General features: G+C 39.0%; 1 pseudogene; it reads right to left on the reverse strand.

Annotated features, from left to right (window-relative positions):
• Positions 1-20,796: 20,796 nt before the first annotated feature.
• LOC147530827 (small RNA degrading nuclease 3 pseudogene) lies at positions 20,797-21,941 on the reverse strand (annotated as a pseudogene).
• Between the last annotated feature and the right edge of the window lie 9 nt (positions 21,942-21,950).

Genomic DNA, 21,950 nt, shown 5'->3' on the forward strand with positions numbered 1-21,950 from the left:
GAGAGAAAGAAATTATAAATGGAGAAAGAGTGATTTGTAGAGTGAAAAAGAGAGAAGAATCAGAAAACAATTGACATTTGATTTTCGGTTTTATTTATCTATCTTCTTTTCTCTTCTTCTTGTTGTTATGGTTTCTGTTTAAAAAGAGAGAGAGAAACAGAGTAGTGATTTAAATTGAGAGAGATAGAGAGAAAGAGAGTTGATGTTGTTCTCTGTTGAGTTTTAGAGAAGGATAGAGTGAGTTTGTGAGAGACTTTCTATCATCTTTTCTTCTAATAACAGAGAGTGATTGTAGAGAGAAATTAAGAAGAAAATTCAGAGCAAAGATTGTAGAGAGATGGGAGGAGATTGTCTTCTTCTCTTTTGCTGTTATTGAAATCTCAAAGAGTTCTTTATCTTATTCATCTCTTTGTGAGAGAGAGTTGAAGAGAGAGGTGTTCTTTGTTAATAAAATTTCAGAGAGTTGGTTGAATGTCATTTATTTCTATTGAATCATTGAGTTTCTTTTCCTGTCCTCTCTGTTGGAAGTAAATTCATATTTTCTTTAGAGAGAGCGACAGAGACAGAGAAAGAATCCATTTCTTCAACTAATCTTCTTCATCTAACATCAACAAAGAGCTTCAGATTTGGTGATTTTCTTCGCCTCTCACTTGATTGTTATTTCGTGAGAATATTTATGACATCTTTGATAAGCATGAGTAACTAATTTTTCTAGTCTAAGGTTTTGGATGAAGTTTTAACATGTTATTTTCGATGATCTATTATATAAAACAGAAGGGAAAACGATGACTGGGACAAACATCCTTTTTTAATAAAGGATATTGTCTGGAAGCCCTTCTCAAAATTTATAATATAGTCCTTCGTAGAAATAAAGTTACCTATTTAAAAAAAACAATAATCGTTTCCTTCTTAGAAATAAAATAACTAATTTAAGAAAAAAAAGAAAAAAAATAAATTTCAAGAGTTAAAAAAAGAAATTAAAATCTCTCTCACTCAATAAAATAAGTAACTAATTTAAGAGAGAATAAACAAAAGAATAATACAAAAAAATAATAACTAATAAAAATCTCTCTCTCTCTTTCAATAAAATATCTATATAATAAAACAGAAGGGAAAACGCTGACTGGGACAAACACCCTTTTTAATAAAGGATATTGTCTAGAAGTCCTTCTCAAAGTTTAAAATATAGTCCTTCGTAGAAATAAAGTTACCTATTAAAAAAACAATAATCTTTTCCTTCATTGAAAAAAAATCTCTAAATTAAGAAAAAATAAGAAACCAAATAAATTTCAAGGGTTAAAACCTATTTAAAAATTCTAATTTAAGAAAAAAAAGAAACAAAATAAAATCGATATGTAATTTATACAAGTTGAAATTTAACAATAAATTTAACAATAAATTACACTTGAAATTTAACAATAAATTTCGTAACATGTAATTTATACAAGCGTCCGTGCCCTAGGGCACGGGATATACCCTAGTATATTTTTATGCTTAATATCTTAATGTTTCAAACGTTGTAAGAATTTCATAGTTTCGAATATTCGAATTTTTCTTCATTACCTATGCTTTTGATTTGATGGTTCATGTTTAGGTTAAGTTCTTTAATGAGTCATGCTTACTAATTGATAGATAATAGTTGCGAGTTCGATATTCCGATACTTTGAGTTTTAACTTTAGGGTCAGTCGGCTTTAACTCGAAAATTTTCCGGGGTTCGGTATGATAGGTTACCGAAACTTGAGTGATAAGAAAAGATATGCATGATTAAGTCATTGGTAATACGTGTTAAGATGGATTCTAAAATCATAGGTCTCTCCCCCATTTGAGTTCCTTGTATCATTTGTATTTATTTTCATTTCCGTTATTTTATTTTAATATTTTATTCACTTCAAAACCAAAATCAAAACATTTGAAAAATCTTATTACTTCCTAGTTTTAGAATATATTTAACTAGTCTCTGAGGAATGAACCGGTCTTACCGGAATTTATTACAACTTGACACCCGTGCACTTGCGGGTGTAGACCTATTTAGGGTGACCTTTTAGGCTCATCAGCAAATTCAACGAATAAAGTCGTCAACAAGGGTGAGGAAATAACGACTCCCGGAAGCAGATGGAACCGAAAAAGGTTCCCATAAGTCTGCATGTATTAATTCGAAAGGATTTGAAGATAAAGAATTACTGGTCGGAAAAGGTAAGCGAGTAAAGTTAGAAAGAGGACAAATAGAACATTGAACTTTATTATTGTTAAAAGAAATATTAATACATGGAAATTTATGAACTAAAAATTTAAGACGAGAAATAGAGGGATGGCCTAAACGCCAATGCCAAATGCTAAAACTAGAACTAATCCAAAAAATAGAAGAGAGAAAAATTGAAGGTTCTGTGCGGAGAAAGTAGAGGTCGTCATGTAAATCACCAAGTCCAATCGTCTTTGTCATTGTTCGGTCTTGAAAGACGCAAGAAGAAGAATCAAAGTTAGCATTACAAGAGAGAAATTTAGTCACTTGTGAAATATAAATTAAATTGAAATTGAAGGAGGGTATATGAAGAACACTCCGAAGGGAAAAATTGGAATTAAAAATAACTGTCCCAACGTGATGTACCATCGGAACCGTCGTGTAACCTCACAAATTGGCCTAGTTGTGCCTGTTCATAAGAAGAGACTAAGCGAAGAGTGGAACAAATATTACGGGCAACCCCCGAATCAACGACCCAAGGTAAGGAAAATGAAGAAGTACCTGTTAGATTAATGATAGGGTCAGAGGTGCCTGGAGTAGAACTGTTAGGAACGGGCATGTTATTCTCGATAACGGCCACCAGGTTGTTGTATTGTTCCAGAGACATGGAGGTGGCTTGAGGCACCCCCACATCAGACCGAACAGCAGCAGGGATGATCGAAAAATGTGTGTTGTGGTGGCGCTCAAAATAGCCATGGAGCTGGTAACAGATGGCCTGGACATGACCGTGTTGCTTGCAGTTGTCGCAAAACGGCCTCTGGTGTTTGGGTCGATTGGGGTCAACTTGTTCCGGATAGTTCGATCAGTTGTTGCGGTTGCGATTTTGTTGATCATAATGGTCGATAGCCAGGGCAGCAGAGTCGGTAGCAACAATAGTATCAGTCATGAGAGTTTGTTGTATTTCTTTTTGTTTAACAAGCCTGTGTATACGAAAAAGAGAGCGAAACAGAACCATAATAAGGATTTGGCTACAAATGGCCGAAAAACAATCCTGTAGACCTTGCAAGAATTCCATTGAACGTTCTTCGTTCGTACGATCAATAAGTGATTTACCGTGAGCACAAATACACGGTTCAACTACCATCAAGGATTGAAGTTCATCTTGAAGTGACTTAAATTGAGTGAAGTACGTAGAAACGTCAGAAGCTTCTTGTTTCAACGAGGAGATGGCTCTTTTAAGTTGGAACACTTTAGGAGCTTTGGTTTGAAAAACCTATAATGTAAGTTATTACAAGTATCGGCAGCAGAAACTAGCGTCATATAGAATAGACGCCCCAATATTCGGAGCAACCGAATTGATGATCCAACTAGTAACAAGATCGTTGCATCATTTCCATGAGTGTAATTCTACGAGAGAGGTTGGTTTTGGAATAGTTCCATCAACGAACCAAGTTTATCCTTGGCTCGGAGGGCTTTAATCATTCCCCTTGACCATGAGGCATAGTTATCTCCGTGGGGTAATCAAGATAGTGGTGGGTGAATCGGAGTGATGAACATCAAGAAGTTTAGAATTTTGATTAACATTGGAGGCAACATCATCAGCGGAAGACATCTCGAAGAAAAAAAATCAAGGCTCTTATACCATGTGAAGAGGTAATTCCTTTTTATAGAATAAGCAGATCGAAAATAATGAGAGAGAGCTAGCCGAGATAGGGAGAGAGAGGGGTGTTTGAGAATAATTTCTCTTATGTATTATTAATGAACAATGAAGAGTATATGTAGGTTACAATTTAGGGTTTAATCTAGGATAACAAGAAATATACAAGGGATAAGTACAAGTAGTTAGACAAGTACAAGTAGTTAGACAAGTACAAGTAGTTTAAGTTTGATCTTCCTTGATGTAATGGGCGTGGAAATGCATGGTGATGATGCATAAAATGTCCAGACGTTGACTAACGTCTTAAGAGTCAAAGATCAGACCAGCAGTTTCTTGGAACGACTCGGCTTAAGGCAGCTGAACAGCTAAAACCCTGATGGTCCACCACGCATTCCCCAAAACGCCCTCGGCATGAATAGATCAGCCCTGGGATCTCTAAAGGAATAAGGGGGGTCTCCACAGGTTCGGCCCATACCTTACGCCCAGAACTAGGGGGATATCAGCGCTGCGCGACCTAATGACTTAATCCCGGACTTTCCAGAAAGATCTCAGTCGGTTACACATCTTGAAGTGTTTAAGCCCGATTGGACTCCACTTATCTAAAGGAGGAAACTTCTCCTTTATAGTTTATCACTCCGTCAAGATATCCGCGAAGTATCCTTGAACTTAGGAACTTTCAGTTATCAAAGATCCGGGATAGACTCGAAGAGAAACCCTAGATATGCAAAAAAGGCAACTTCTATTACGGCTTGACGACCACCGCCTCACCACCACCACTAATCACAGTCGACCTACCTTCGCCTATAAAAGGCCCCCCACATCGTCCTTCATAGGACACGATCTCTGGAGGAAAAACACACACTCTCTCTAAAATACGATCCCTTCATACCAAGAAGGATCACCCCCCAAAACAAACTTCTCATAACTCACCCCCAAAAGGATCAATCAATATTCATTCTTTTACTGCAAAGAGAACCCTGACTGTCTTGATCGTCGGAGCGGTTTTCGAACCCTTTGCAGGTTTTCCCCCTCGAAAACAGACGAACAGGAGCTGGAACAAGGAGCCAGGAGCTGGAGCAAGGAGTCAGGAACTGGAGCCAAGAGTCAAGAGCTGGAGCAAGGAGCAGGGAGCAGTTAGAAGCAGAGTAGCATAGCTGAACAAAGGAATCGCTCCTCTCCAAACAGAATATACCATCATAACGGAGGCTGTCATGCATCAACTCCCTTTTCCATGCTGATTCAACCGGGAGTCAATTTTCGACATCAGCATTTGGCGCTAGAAGGAGGGGGATCTCTCCAGCAAATCCTCACGTTCGGTAACCCGAATCTCTCTCAATACTTCCTCAGAACTAATCACTTTCCTTGAAGATCCTCAGGCAGACATGCCGGCAGAAAATCGATTATCCGGTGAGGACCGAGAAGGATCTTTATATCTCATAATGATCTCAGCAGCCCTCGAACGGCTTAAGTCGAAAGAAAGAAACAAGAAGAGAGAATAGTAAAACTTTAGAGCGACCTGGGCATAGCCGAGGCTAAGCTAAAATCCCTGCTCAGCAAAAATCCCAGAGCGGCAGACAATCTGAGGGATTCTACATTCTCGGAATAGGATCGCTCTCAGAAAGGAAAAATTCTACTAATCTCACCCAAGCTCTCCTCGATGCGTTCGGAAAACCCTCCGACCAAAGGACCGTCAGCTTAAGTCAAGGAGGCCATATCGATAGCCAAGGAACTCAAGACACGACCCCAGCGGTGGCAGCAATCAGGCGCTTGACAGCACTGACGAAAGAGCTCGGCGAAATATCAGAAACTCTGGCAGAAATATTCGTAGAAGCAGAAACGGAGTCCGAATCCGAGGGTGAAGAAAGTGTCAACGTCATAGCTGGGGGACCAACTCGTGTAGAGGACAGAAACAACAAACGACGACGGAAAGATCCGGAAATCATGATGATACAAGATGAGGCTACGCTTCCGGTAATATTCACTGACGATGATCTAAAAGGAGTAATCACGCCCCATACAGACCCCCTAGTGATAACAACACTGGTTGCCAATCGAAGAATAGGGTGTATCCTGATCGACACGGGAAGCTCCACAGAGATCATAAGCCGAACATGTCTCCAAAAACTCAAGGTGAGAGCACATCACACCAAAACTTATGATCATTACTTGACAGGTTTCGGCGAAGATCGAGTACGAGCCGGGGGAAAGGTCACCTTACCCATACTTATCGGAGAAGGAGCAACCAGCCAAGCACTAATGATGGAATTCGTGATCATCGACGAGCTACATGCGTACAACATTATCCTGGGAAGGAACTTCTTGGAAGAATCACAAGCCATGATCTCGTTGAACCATTTAACCTTGAAATTCCCGATTCCGGGAACGGACCTGGTAGGAACAATAAAAGGAGATCAAGCGGCCGCTAGGGAATGTTACGCCATCTCAGCTCGGCATTGTCGACGACCAGCAGTGGTTCCCACCCCTTTAAGCACCGGAAAAATCATCAACTTCGATCACACCGTAAACATGCAGGAATAGCGCCGCTGAGGTCAGTATTGTTCCTCAACCCCACATAGAATACTTATATATATATATATATATATATATATATATATATATATATATATCACTCTAGCCGTTGGGCAGGAAAAGTAGCGCTAGCACTGCTCGATACGTATTTTAACTAATAGAATACAATATTTTCAGTAACTAGCTACACGTTTTATCTAGCAAAATAAAATATTTTTTACAAAAACACTATAAAAGGATGAGTCCTAAATAAAACTCATCTAGCTCTGAATCGAGCAGGTAGCCCTGACAGCGAAAGCCACGACCAGAAGGCAGCCTTGGTAGGTGAGAGCAGCGACCAAGGGCCTTAATTTAAACAGCCCTGCTAAGCGAAAGCCACGACCAGGGACAGGATAGCCTCTGTAGCTACGACAACAACTGAGGGCCCTAAGGAGCAGTCCTAGTTAAACTGAACTTTGCTCGAGTAAAAACCGACCGCTTACCAAGGTCCCAAGGAGAAGTCCTAGTTACACTGATCGGCTCAAGCTGGCAAAGGAGGTAGCTTCGGTAGCTACGGCTGCGACCCGAGGCCTCTCAAGGAGGAATCCTAGCTAAACTCAACCCTTTACTCGAGTGAAACGTGGTCCCTGGGGATCCCCAAGGAGAAGTCCTAGATAAAACTACCGCCCTGATGAAGGTGACCGGGGGTATAAGGAGAAGTCCTTGCGAAACTATTCATGCTTAAAATGAGGAAGACAACCCTGGCAGCTAAGGCCACGACCAGGGGCACGAGAGGAGTCCCAGCGAAAACTAGTCGAGCTCAAGCCGACGAAAACAACCCTGCTAGCGAAAGCCACGAACAGGGACAAGACAGCCTCGGTAGCTACGGCGACGATCGATGGCCCTAAGGAGAAGTCCTAGCAAAACTAGTCAAACTCAAGCTGACGAAACCAGCTCTGGTAGCGAAAGCCACGACCAGAGGTCTAAGGAGAAGTCCTAGCGAAACTGACAAAAATAGATCTATAGCGAAAGCCACGACCAGAGGTCTAAGGAGAAGCCCTAGTGAAACTAGTCGAGCTCAAGCTAGGCAGTATTAGCTCTGATAGCGAAAGTCGTGGTCAGAGGTCTCTAAGGAGGAATCCTGATGAAACTAGTTATACAAAGACAACTCTGGTATAGACGACCAGGGGAAGAGCTAAAACTCCAACACTATTCAAAACTTTTTACGCAGGGCTAACGCAGGTTCTATTTTGCAGAAGGAAATAGTAAGCTTAGGACATGCTACACTAGGTCTGAAACTATTTCTCTTGCAGGTGCGATCATTCGGAGCATGCGTAGTAAGCCTCGGAAATTGCATTAGTAAGTTAGGATGGACTAACTGTATCCCACCTTGGGAGATTCTTATATGTGCAGCAACAGGATATGGAAGCAAATCAAAACCATTAAGATTAAAGCAGAAAAAAGCCATTGTAGCAGGGTCACCATTCGAACAGTAAAAGAAAAATATTCAGAAGACAGAATAACAATGACAATTACAACTCATCACTAGAAAGAACAGGACCGGAACGACCATCAGGATCGGAGCAACCATCGGGGCCAGAACGACCATCGGGACCAGGAACGGAGAAAGTAGAATCTGCATCAGAATCATCACCCACATGAACCACAGAGTTGGTGACCTCCTGGTCCCACTTGCCTCGCTGAAAGGAAATCTTCTTCCAACCCTCGATCGGCGACAACGACATCAACGGACAAAGCAACTCGCTCTTTGTCAAGACGACGCAGAGGAGTAGTATCTTTGGGAATGTATAAACGACAAGCTGCATCCCAGGCGACTTAAAACACAGATTTACGTTGTCGTCTCATGATCGCCGAGAACTCATCCCCCTCTTTAAAAGTTGCCACCGCCCTCTGACGGCTCATGTCGGTCATCTCGAAGATGTTCTTATAAGAAGCTTGAAGAGCGGCCCTATCTTTGTCCCTCTGCTGAATCAGAGTAGCCTCTTTTTCTTGAGGGCTTGAAGCCTCTCTTCCAGACTAGCAACACGAGCATCAGATTGAGAAGACCGAAGTTCAGCATTGGTCCTGGATTGTTCCGCCTTCAGCTTCCATGAATCCCGTTCAGCAGAGGCAATCTTCACGTCGTTGGCCAAGATCTCAGCTTCGGCCTTGTAAGACAAGGCATCCTTCTCAGCCTTCGCAAGCTGGGATTCTAGGCGCTCGATCGAGGATAACTGAGATGCAACGTTGTGACTAACTTGATAATTCTGAAAAAGAGAAAAATGATACGTAAAATTGGAAAAGAGGGCGTAAGGAAGAAAAGAAGGCAGAAAAGTAGTGCTGGAAGTACCTCGTTTTGAAAATATGAATAAAGACTATCGATCAAGGAGGACACACGATGAGGAACATCCTTGGGCAGAGAAGAAACCTTCACCGATAAATCTAAGGCCGGACAAAGATTTCCCTTTGCCGGCTGAGAATGAACACTCGCCCTGGTCCTGGAAGCAACAACACCACGACTGATCAAAAGAGGAACCGGAGGTGAAAAACTGGTAGCGACCAGAGGAGAAACCGGACCAACGGGCTCCCGGATAACGACACCAGTCATACTCCGTTTGCCCGAAGACTTGGTACGAGACTTTTTCACACCAGAAGAGGACGACATGTCATCAGTCCTACTCCGCTTCCCCAAGATAGCTGAAGTATAAAAAGGAGAGCAAGAAGGGAGTTTCTTTTGCTGATAAAGAACCTGCAGATCAGCAACGCTCTCAGGAATAAGGCCCTCTTTGGCTCTGACTAAAGCATTTAAAGCCGCTAGACACTTAGTGTCTCCTTCATCAGGAACAAGAGTTGGACGAATATAGGTAGGATCAGGCGAACAGAAATCATATTTTTCAGTCACAAGGGAAGGACGAACGAAAAAAACTTATCCTTATAAACCTTCGGAATATTTGGAGCAGAGAAAAATGGACCAACACGAGAAGAAAAATAATGCCAGCATTTGTCACTGGATTTGAGGGAAAAAGTCTTGTCAAAAGCAAACAAATCGCCTTCTCACCAAGATGAAGACAGAGGAAGTAAAACGCCATGATAGTCATAACGACGTTGGGACTCATCTGGAAGAGTCGCAATTCATAGTAGTTCAACAAATCAACAAGAAAAGCAGGGAAAGGAAGCACCAACCCTAGATTGAAGAAAACCTCGTATACGTCGGAAAGGTAGATCTTATCTTTAGGTGAAGGCAAAATAAGTTCAACGGAAGCGGGAATCGCATGATCATTTCGAAGAATGTCAAGATCACCTTAAGTCACCTGGCTCGAGAAGCGGTGTTGACCAGCGAAATCAGCAGCGGGAGAAGAAGTTGTCATTTTCTTGAAAGGAAACAGAGAAGGAAGAAGGTCACAACTTAAGAGAACAAAAACTGACTGGATGAAGAAAGAAAAGGAAAGGATATGGACCAAACCCGGAGGTTTAAATAGGCACGGCTCGGGGGTGCAAGCTAACGTACACCGAACCAGTAAGATAGAGACGCGTGGCGATAATCGACTGATGAGAAGAAACCCTAAACGATCCCTCGACTACTAGTCGAGGCCATCAATGACTCACATTACTCGGTAAATGGCGGAGTAACTAAGAGCTCTGGAAAGAGTATTCATTCCCCCACTCACAGGAAGCAACGCGTCCACAATAGTTGAAGTACGCCACGACCCAAAAGATCAACGCTGAAAACGCGTGATCAGAGAATCAAATCTATGACGTCATAAAATCACGCATGGAAAAGAATTAATTACTTGCGCAGAAGGCGAAACGTGTCTTGGAATAATAAACCACGCGTCAGACACAGCCGGATCAGCCCTGGAAAAGATAACACTTGGTCAAAGAAAATCTCCAACTCATGAACATCAATCAGCTCTGGAATACTGACTGGAAGACAGAACTCCATCAAACAACCATGGTCTAGGTAAGTCCCAAAGAGTTTCACGAAACAGCTCTGGGACAGGTAATACTTTCGACTCCTGGCCTTCAAAGTAAAACACACAAGTTATTTCTACTCCTTAGCCTCTCTACTTTCAACTAAGGAGTGGCGGGACTCATGATGATGCATAAAATGTCCAGACATTGACTAACGTCTGAAGAGTCAAAGATCAGACCAGAAGTCTCTTGGAACGACTCGGCTTAAGGCAGCAGAACAGCTAAAACCCCTGATGGTCCACCACGAATTCCCTTAACTGGGAGGTCGGCCAGAAGAAACCAGCTCTGCACAAAACGCCCTCGGCATGGATAGATCAGCCCTGGGATCTCTACAGGAATAAGGGGGGTCTCCACAGGTTCGGCCCATATCTTACGCCCGGAACTGGGGAGATATCAGCGCTGCGCAACCTAATGACTTAATCCCGGAGTTTCTAGAAAGATCTCAGTCGGTTACACATCTTGAAGTGTTTAAGCCCGATTGGTTTCCACGTATCTAAAGGAGGAAACTTCTCCTTTAGAGTCCATCACTCCGGCAAGATATCAGCGAAGTATCCTTGAACTTAAGAACTTTCACTTATCAAAGATCCGGGATAGACTCGAAGAGAAACCCTAGATACGCAAAAGAGGTAACTTCTATTACGGCTTGACGGCCACCGCCTCACCACCGCCACTAATCACAGTTGGTCTACTTTCGCCTATAAAAGGCCCCCCACATCGTCCTTCATAGGACACGATCTCTGGAGGAAGAACACACTCTCTCTCTAAAATACGATCCCTTCATACCAAGAAGGATCACCCCCCAAAACAGAGTTCTCATAACTCGCCCCCAAAAGCATCAATCAATATTCATTCTTTTACTGCAAAGAGCACCCTGACTGTCTTGAGTGTCAGAGCGGTTTTCGAACCCTTTGCAGGTTTTCCCCCCTCGGGAAAAGACGAACAGGAGTTGGAGCAAGGAGCCAGGAGCTGGAGCAAGGAGCCAGGAGCTGGAGCAAGGAGTCAGGAGCTGGAGCCAGGAGTCAGGAGTTGGAGCAAGGAGCAATGAGCGGGGAGCAGTTAGAAGCAGAGTAGCAGAGCTGAACAGAGGAATATCTCCTCTCTAAATAGAATATACCATCATAACGGAGGTTGTCATGCATCAACTCCCTTTTCCATGCTGATTTAACCGGGAGCCAATTTTCGACATCAACACATGGGATGACTGGCCGTTGCATGGGTGCGGCTGGTGCACGGGCGTGCCTATGTAATAATCGTAATAATAAGCTTATTATAGGAGGTGATAATCAGATCATATTCATCCATCAACTCTAAGGTCAACAATCAAACATTCATTGCCCGACAATCACCATAATGACAAAGACAAAAGAAATTCAGAGAATATTTTACAACATAAAGTTTTCATACTCCAGCCAAAGAAACAACATGACATACATGATATAACTAAAAGGCACAAAATAAAACTCCACGTCGAGACTTAGTCCATAATAACCCTTAGGTTCTTTTATGCAAAAAAAACGTTTCGTTCTTTTCGGCATTTGCTTTTGTTTTCTACCTTCAACAAAAAAAGACATTAATTTTGTTCCGTTCTACATAGATTAATAACTTATTTTAAAAAATTTAAGATAAAATAGGGAAAAAAAGACCCCTTAAGTAGAGGTGTAGTGAAACTAAATTAGGATGTTTTTAAATTTTAGTTAACATAAACTAACTGTCTAGTTAACATAAAGTAACTGTAAAAAATAGGAGACAACTATGAAAAACAATAGGTATGATCACTACACTAATCATTTAAAGATCAAAGATATATCTAAACCCGATGGAGTTATTATTAAAGGGTAATAAAAATTCGTAGTAGCCTATTCATACCAAAATACATCATGATGTGCAGTTCATTTTGTCACTATTTCACTAATATACATAATTCAGTCTATTTTGAAAGGTCGCGGTTTATAAAATTTGTCAGTCAAAACTAACATAGTGGAAAGCTTTATCTTTAGTCCAAGAGTATCTAATTGTATTTTAGCTCCTAATCTTCATCTTCCATTACAAAAAAATATAACTATCATGGACGGTTTAAAAAAAAAAGATCAATTAGGTCAAAAACCGTCTCAAAAGGTAAGCCGTCCCAAATAATGTATTAGAACTATTAGTCCCGTCGCCCCAAGTGGTTAGTATTTGGGACAGTACAAGAACTGATGTCCCCAATTACGAACTTGGGGCGATATTTAATTCAGGTTCTTGTTTTTTTTTTTGGTTAAAAAGACAGCCTATCTTTTATATCAGCTAGGGCCCAAGTAAGTTTTAAAAATAGGCTTGAAGGACATTTTTACAGGCACTCACATTTTAACAGTCTAAATTACCCTTTCCTGAATTAATAAATATCTAGGAACCCAACTAATAAAATAAATCAGGAAGTTTTATTCTCTAAGGATCGAACCGAGCTAGTAGAAGTGGTGGTCGAGTTAAATTTCTAGGGTTTGAATCGATTTTTGCTGTAGGATAGGTTGATGTTCTTAGGTTTTGGTGATTTAATCTATTGCTTGTTGTTTGAAGATGATTTCAAGGGTTTTGATTTAGTTTTTGGTTCTAAATTCTAGAGAGAGAAAGTTATAATTTCCTTCGTAGTGTACTAGGGTTTCAAAAGTTTATATACTTTCAATGGAAGGAGAATCTGATAGTGTTTCAAGGTATAATCTAACTTCTTCATTGCTTTATTTTCATTGAACAATAGATTATGAGTTATGAATGATAATCATGAGTTATGAATGATAATCATGAGTTATGAATGACAATTTGTTTCAAAATAATGCGTAATAGTTTCTGAACTATCTTTAATTTATGTTTTACAATAGATTTATAGTTTAATTTTACAACTTAGTTGTTTGTAATACAAGTTGTTTCCCACTTAGATGCTAAAGAATCTACAATTTGTTCGCAAGGCTACGCAAAGTGTTTGCAAAGCCTTGCGAAGACTTTGCAACCTAATGCATACTCAAAGATGTTTGCAAGTTACTCACTCAATCAAAGTGGTAAATGTATGTGAACTTTTTAGTATACATGAGAACTGATGAGACATGAAAATGTCCCATCTGAGTCTCTTAATTTGGACAAGTTAGTCTATCTAGGGCAGTTACTCTCATGAATTACTCCTTTTTCTACTCAGGTACCTTTTTCAGAGTTATGTGTGCAAAACGGGTAAAAGTCGGAGAAAATGCAGACTAGGGGTATTTCGGTCATTTGTTGATTCTGATTTCATGGTCAAGATTAGTGCTCGGATGGAAAGAGAGTCCAAGAGAAACCCGTAGGCGAAATCGGAAGTCAAATCGAAGTCCGGATGAGGAAAATATAGCGAGTCAAAGTTTGGGTCAATTTCAATGGACCAAGAGTCAAGCGGGCCACATTCTGTCACGGTCAGGAGTACACCCATCTTTACCTGACTGTCTTCTTCTTCGATTTCCAGTTTCTAAAAACGAAACAGAGTGATATTTTCCGGAGAGAAACTTAACAAATCGATCAACCGACTTCTAAGAAATCGACTAACCGACTTAGTAGCTGACTTGAGGAGCAAGAAGGAAAGCTTTTTGAACCTATATAAAGGAGTAAAACCGAGAGAGAAGGCATCCCTCACCATTAAAGAACAAAACCGAGGTAGAGAGAGAAAGTAAGCTTTTCTGTTCTGTTTCTTCTTCTTCTTTATTCTTTCTTAGTGAGAGACAAAAGTTTATATTGAAAGAGTTAAAGAGAGAGAGAAAGCTACTGATTTGTAGAGAGAGAGAGATTGAATTAATTTTATAAATACCATTAAAACTCATCTTTTTCTTCTTCTTTCTTTATCACTACTTTTAGAGAGAGAAAGAGAGTGTTACTGGTTTGTTATAGAGAGAGAAAGATAAAGCTTAGAGTGAGAAAGAAAGAGAAAACAATGGAGAGAGAGAAAAACCAGTTGAGGAAAATAAATTTCCCACAGAGAAGTATTTTCCGAGAAGACGAGAAAACTATTTTCCCTAAGTGTCTGTTTGACTGCACAAAGTGAAATTTCGTGAAAAAAAGTGTTTTCTTCTCCGATTCTTTTTATTTCTTTAATGTTATTATTTTTCTTCTCTTTAATCATTATTATGCTCTCATCCATCATGAGTAACTAACTTTCCCGATCTAGGGTTAAGGTTAAGCTTTAGTTTTATGTGATTTTCTGACTTCATCACTTTTAAGTACTTAAATATTTTGATTTTTTTCGCGTATCTTTCACGATAACCCCTTTCATTAGTTATACTTATGTTTGATGTTTCATATTTAGGCTTTAGGTCTTTAATGTTTCATGCTTACGTTTGATATCTAATAGTTAGAGTACCCGTGATTTTACGTATTGAAATTGAAAGTTTTAAAGTAAGTGTTCTGAAAAGTCAAAATCATCCGAGGTTGGTTATTCTTCCTTGAATTATATAAGAAGAAGATCTGAATCGCATAAGTCAGATGTCATACTTGCTAAAGTGGATCCTGAAACCCTAGATTCTCCCTTCTCATAAGTTTCTCGATTATCAACTTTTTATTGTTTCTGTTTTAGTTATTTCACTTTAAAAACAATCTTTAAAAGAGCAATCACCATAGATACAAGTTTTAGAATAGATTATACTTAGTCCCTGAGGATTCGATTCCGGTTTACCCAGTTTTATTACTTGACGCCCGTATATTTGCGGGTGTACCTTTTTGGACACATCAAGTTTTTGGCGCCGCTTCCGGGGACTAATAGCGGATTTATTCTAATCTTGTCTCTATTTTTAGTAATTTTACTTTTTGAATTCTTTAACTTGCTTCTCAGATTTCTTTGGTGTGCAGAACACTAAGGATCAAAAGAGGAGGTGCAACAAGAAGAAGGACTCAAATATGAATTATCTTTAATTTATGTGAACTTTTTAGTATACATGAGAACAAATATGAATTATCTTTAATTTATGTTTTAAAACATTATTATGCTTGGAAGAGATTTACAAGATCTTGCAAATATTTTACATTGATTTTGCGCTTCTTTGCAGTGCTTCACATTTATTGATATTGAGTTTTTTGTTTTGATTTACAGTTTGATGTTGCCTACTGTTATTGGAGTCTTTCAATATCAATGTGATTTTGCTTGTTTCAAGATTGGAGGTGATAGTATTGTTCTTCAATTGAAGGAGTATATATGTAAACAATTGAACAATTTGACTCCATCCCTTTTCGAATTGAGTTGCAAGACAGGTAACCAAATTATGAAAGATTTTGATTTTCATTTACAATCAGTATTTTACTATTGTTTGGCGAACCGTATTCACATTATTGAAGGAGAAGTTACTGTTATAAATCATCCAAGTTGTTCTTCATCTATCGTTACTACTGCGCCATCTTCAAGTCATAACACAAGTCCAACCACTGTTCCTTTACTTTCTAGTACCTGGGCATTCATTTTTAAACATGTTGGTCAAAAATTTCAAGGTGGTGTAGAAGAATTCCGTATGGAGTTAATGAAATACTCTCTTGAATCAGGCTATGGATTTCGTTTTATGAAAAACGATCCTTATAGGATTACAGTGGAATGTGCTAGAAAAGATACTGGTTCTAATTGGAGAATTCATTCCACGAAATTCTCGAAAGAGGTTGATGTATTTATTATCAAAACGATGAATAATTGTCATACTTCAGGAGCTGGAATGAAGGACATTAAGAAACGTCGTTTCACAAGTGGTTTGATAAAAACATTGGTGATGAAGAATGTTTAAAGCGATCCATCTATCAAACCTAAGCAACTTATTGATTATATATTAAATACATATGGGTTTGATATTAGTTACTATTACTGTAATACTGGCAAGGCACTAGCTTTGAAGGGCATTCACGGGGACACATCATATTCTTATCATCATTTAGTTTCTTATGTCGATGCTTTGCAAAGAAGCAATCCGAATAGTTTTGTGAAACTTGAGGTTGATTCTATTTCGATAGAATTTCAGCGTTTATTTGTTGCATTTGGGGCTTGTATTCGTGGATTTAGATTTTGTCGTCCGAATTTTTATTTAGATGGAACATTTTTCAAAGGGAAGTTTATTTGGTGTTTACTAGCTGCAACGGGCAAGAATGTTGAAGGAGGTAAACCATGTTCTTTTTAGCTTTGTACTTGGTATTATTTTGTTTAAATCATTGCAAACAAGTTGCAAGACATTGCAGAACTATTTCAATCACTTCGCGAATAGTTTGCATGTTGTTTTCAGTACCTTGCAATGCTTTCCAACAAGTTTGCAATGTTTTACAAACACTTTGCACTGCCTTGCAAACACTTTGCACTACCTTGCAAACACTTTGCAGAGCCTTGCAAACACTTTGCACTGCCTTGCAACAAGTTTGCAGTGCCTTGCAACAAGTTTGCAGTGCTTTACAAAGACTTTGCAAGCCACTGTAACTCTTCTACAAACTCGTTTATAAACATGTTGATTATATAGTTGTTCCTTATATTTTTTTTGCAGGTTTTTATCCACTTGCATTTGCCCTTGTAGACATGGAAAATCAAGCTAACTGGTTGTGGTTTTTTGAGATTCTTCTTAAGATTATTCCCGAAAGACCTTACACATTTCTTACTGATAGACATCCTGGGTTGATAACTGGTATATCTACGGTATTCCTTCAAGTCACCATGGTTATTGTGTGTGGCATTTAAAACATAACATATCTACTATAACAAGAGATAATAACTTTGCATCGTCACACATCTTTGAGCTTTTCACCCGATGTGCTTATGCACCAAACAGTTTAGAGTTTAAACCTCTTTTTGAAGAGTTAAAGTCAATTGGTGGCCAATCTTTTGAAGCATTTCTTAGGACAACACCTATTGAGAAATGGGCAAATGCTTACTTTCCGGGAAATAGATATGGTGATACATGTTCCGGTATAGCTGAGAGTTTTAACTCATGGATTTTAGAAGGTCGCAGTTATCCAATCACACCATTGGTTGACTACATTCGCAAAAAATTGATGGTTTTATTTTCTATTAGACGTGATCTTGGGGATAGTTGGACCACTATTCTTGGACCGGAGATGGAAAAAGAACTTGATAAAGGATAAAGGTAGAGTTTTTAGGGAAATACGAGCTTCATCCTCGACATTTGTGGTTGTTGATGGTAGATCTTTTCGAGTGGATCTTCAGAATCGTACATGTAGTTGTGGGTATTCGAGAGTAAACGATTTTCCTTGTTATCATGCTCTTTGTTGTATTTCAGGTGTAGGTTATAGTCCATATGACTTCATTAGTGAATTCTATCGTACTTCTCATTATCATTTGTCGTATAAGAAGGTTATTGAACCTGTTGTTGGTTATGACCTTCCGTGTTATCATCCCGACGAGCCTACTATTTTACCACCGACTGAGAAGAAACCTGGAAGGCCAAGGCAAAAGAGGATACCAAACAGTGGATCAAAGTGGAAGAGGTCGATAAAGTGTAGTGTGTGTCATACACGTGGTCACAACACGAAGACTCGTAAACTTGATGTTTGAATAAATTTTCATTATGTTTTACTTTCCACCAAGAATACTTGTCAAGTTAATTCATGAATTAGTTTTCATTATGTTTTCACTTACTATTGTCTTCATTGTGACAGCAGCTGTAACATAATTGCAGACTCTGCAAGGTGCTTGCAAGGCTCTGCAAGGTGCTTTGCAAGGTGCTTTACAAGGCTCTTCTAAGCTCTAGCAAAGCTTTGGAATTTTATATTGTAATCGTTGTTGACGTTCTTTTACGGGGGTTAGGGGCCGGAGCCCCCTTTTTTTAAAAGAAATTTTCAAAAAAGTCATACTAAAAATATATAACTTTAGACGACATTGCAAGTACTATGGAAGCTCTACCAAAACTTTGGAAACTTTTCTCATCATTGATCAAAATCACTTGAAATAACTATGTTAGATTCACATCATTTTCGTCATCTTTTTACGGGGGTTCGGGGGCAAAGCGCCCGTTTTTCTAAAGAAATTTTGAATATAATCATACTAAAAATATAACTTTAGACAACATTGAAAGTACTATGCAAGCTCAAACAATACTTTGGAAAATTTTCTCATCATTGATCAAGATCATTTGAAATAACCATGTTAGATTCACATCATTTTCGTCATCTTTTTACGAGGGTATGGGGGCGGAGCCCCCGTTTTTTTGAAGAAATTTGTATGTATCTTTATATTGTAATTGTTGTGGACCTTCTATTTACAGGGATTTGGGGCGGGGCCCCTATTTTTTTGAAGAAATTTTCGAAACAATTCATATGAAAAAATATGTAACTTTAGAAGTCATTGCAAGTACTTTGCAAGGCTCTGCAAGGTGTTTGCAAGGCACTTCAATCACTTTGCAAGGCTCTGCAAGGAGTTTGCAATCTATTCAAAACATTTGAAGAGAATATGAAAATAAGAATTATACAAACATTGTTCAAAATATTAACAAAAATATTAATTAATTCATCAAAATATTCATATACAAGAGGCAAAATCAAACATTTTTCTCATTTTTTTACCAACAGTAATTCTTATCAGAAATTATATCAACAACTAACTTTCCTCTAAGTTTTGTCATCTCAGATGGTTTGATGATGTAGATAATGGAATCCACCATTGTTAATAAACTAAACTAACGAAATAAAACTGATAAAATAACGATAAACAATAAACTTGATTAATAACTTGATTAATAATAAACTTGGTTGATAATATTCTCTGATCTGAATAACAAGGACATACCTGACTTCCTTTTATAGGAACTTAGAAACTTCTAAATAGTAGGGGTGTTCATTTAGTATCCAAACCGACCGATCCAATCCGATCCAAACAGATTTCAACGGTTTGGATACCGATCCAATAGTATCCCGGATTGGTTCGGATGTTAAAATGGCAAAACCGAGTGGTTTGGATTGGTTTATGGATTTGATTGACAGATAACCGAACAAACCGAACCAAACCATTTATTGTTATTTTTTATATATTATATATATAAATATAAATGATAGGAATGATGAACGGTTGAGATTTAATAGTTAAGTTAGTTCCATGTTTGTTAATATCGTAGCTTAATGCATGTGTAACAGAAGTAAATGGCGTGGAGAGTTGTAGCTTAATTCAATAGTTAAGTTAGTTCCACGTTTTTAAGTCGAAAGTGCGAAATTTTATATATGGTAAAATATCACAGGTGGTTCGGTTATCCAACCGATCCAAACCGTCCATGCATAGTTCGGATCGGTAACCGAACCAAACCATGAACGGATTGGTTCGGATTTAGATTTGAAAAAACCGAACCCTTCGGTTTGGACTTTGGATTGGCCGAAAAAGTCGGTTATCCAACCGATGTTCACCCCTACTAAATAGACTCAAATTAGGTTTCCTAAATATCAAAGATACTCAAACATAGAAACTTCTAAACCTAGACTTAGTAGGAAATACTAAAACAAGGAAACTCCTAAACTCTAACCCTAATGGGCTCGGCCATGAGGCCCTCTAACTAGTCCGGCCGTGAGGCCCATCTTGATGGTCTCCATCATACTCCCCGACCGAGAACGAACTTGCCCTCAAGTGAGACTCAACAATACAATCCTTAATTCCCACTTCGAGCGAACGGTGCATTGGGGTCGAAGGACACCCACTTGGACGAAATCACTAGCTTCAATCTCATAGTGCAAAGAATTGTGCAAAAATAAATGTAGGAAAGAAACTTCCAACAAATTGCAACATCTCCCGTCATCTTTTAATTTGATGAAGAAGACCACAAACACCACATAATATTTTATGGAAAAATCAACCTTGAATTTCTTCACTTGAACGATCTTCCCACGTTCATCTTCGTGTTGCTTATAAACCGAGACTCCCTCATAAATTTTCAATGTCGTAAGTAACTTGGCCAAATCAACACATAAAATCACGATTACACCCGAAATAATTAATGTGTCAAGAACTAATGTCCTATGGACTACTTCATTGAACGGAGAGAATCGAGTAGGTGAATACCCTTTAAGGGACATTGTATCGAATACGTGATGGGCGGATTCCCATTGGTTCCATGAATAAAACCAAGAACTTGTAATTAGTTCATGATCATGAGGAGATAAACCCATTTCCTTCTTTTTAACAATCTCAGAAATTTTTAGCTTAGTAAATATACTCTCAGCATCATTAATCAGACCGATTTTGCCACAACCACGAATTAAAGACGCAAAAGCACATCCATCAACATTAAAACCAGTTACCTGCAAGCTCTTTATAAGTTCAAGAGCTACCAAAAGCTTCCCTTGTTCGATCAATGTCTCCACGACAATCCCCAAACTCTCGCCATCATCGACATATCTTTTTCTGAATAGAGATTCCACTTCTGAGACCATGTCTTCTTTTGTGAATAGAGTACTCAAATTCCAGCATAAAGATGCAGTAGGTTTATACGCAGCTCTAATCATCTCTTCCATCTCGAAAAACAACGTCTTTGGCCTCTTTGATTGTTATACCATGGTTTCCTGATCCTCAATTAGTCTCTTCTTCGTAGGGCATTGATTAAGTGGACCATCTTTTACCATTTTACGAACAAAGAAATTCACGGATTGTGCAGTACTTAAATTCATCGAGACCGTTTTCTGGCAACGACCAGATATGTCTTTTCCTTCTTCACCTTCTATACTTTCAAACGCATCATCTGTCTCTTGTGGATTTTTAAGAACGGCAGCAGCAGAATAATATTGCCCTCGTCTTCTATTGTTGGTCTCAATTGTAACGTTCGATTCCACTGGGAATATCTTGGATAATTCTTCCTTAGGTACATGAACTGGTACCCCATGAAGAAGAAGCTTTGTTGGTTCATCAACAGATACCTTTTGTTGTTAGACGGTATGGAGCTATCAAATCTTTTTTCCAACTTGGCGATGACCAGTTTCATTGTCGGACGTGCAACGGCCAAACAATTATGTGCGACACCCTTTTCTCTAAATTCAGACCCGAGCACAATCTTGCATAGACGACTCAATGACGGTCTCCGGCGACTAGGGTCATCCAGATTTTGGAAGATTAGAGTTGTATCAATCACCCTTGCGTGATCCACTTTCAGTGCTTGTAGATCATTATTTAAACTATGGCCTATGAAGATAGTTCCATGCGATAACAACTTCTTCATTGATTTCTGTATATAGGCAGAAGTACAAGTAACTCCTTCCAAATCCTTAGCACTTATCCCAGTTGTGTCAGTTCTGAAATCAATAATAAGTATATCGGGTTTCACAAGTTCATTAAACTGAGCCTCTAGATTGTGATCCACAATACATACTTTCACTAAAGCTTCACTGCCATCTTCACAAAGAACCAGCTCACAATCAATAGAAATCATTGTGTGGGAGTTTTTTGACTTGGAACTGGTACCAATCTTTGTAACTAACCCGTCCTCATAATGGGATGAGAATGAATAACCGAATGGATATTCTGGGTGCTCAATTGTTAAATTGACTAGCTTCTTAGGAGAGGATTCAAGGTTGTCCAGATGTGTTGCTGCTTTCCGGTTTGACTGGAATTGTTGTATTTTCTCAAACAACTTAAAATCATCCTCTTCTGTAAAGGTCTTGAGAAAAACAACCAAGTCATCGATTGACCTTTTTCCCCG

This window comes from Eschscholzia californica, unplaced genomic scaffold (assembly GCF_041429995.1).
Source record: "Eschscholzia californica isolate CP2 unplaced genomic scaffold, dmEscCali1.0.p SCAF_6, whole genome shotgun sequence".
Classification (NCBI taxonomy): Eukaryota; Viridiplantae; Streptophyta; class Magnoliopsida; order Ranunculales; family Papaveraceae; genus Eschscholzia; species Eschscholzia californica.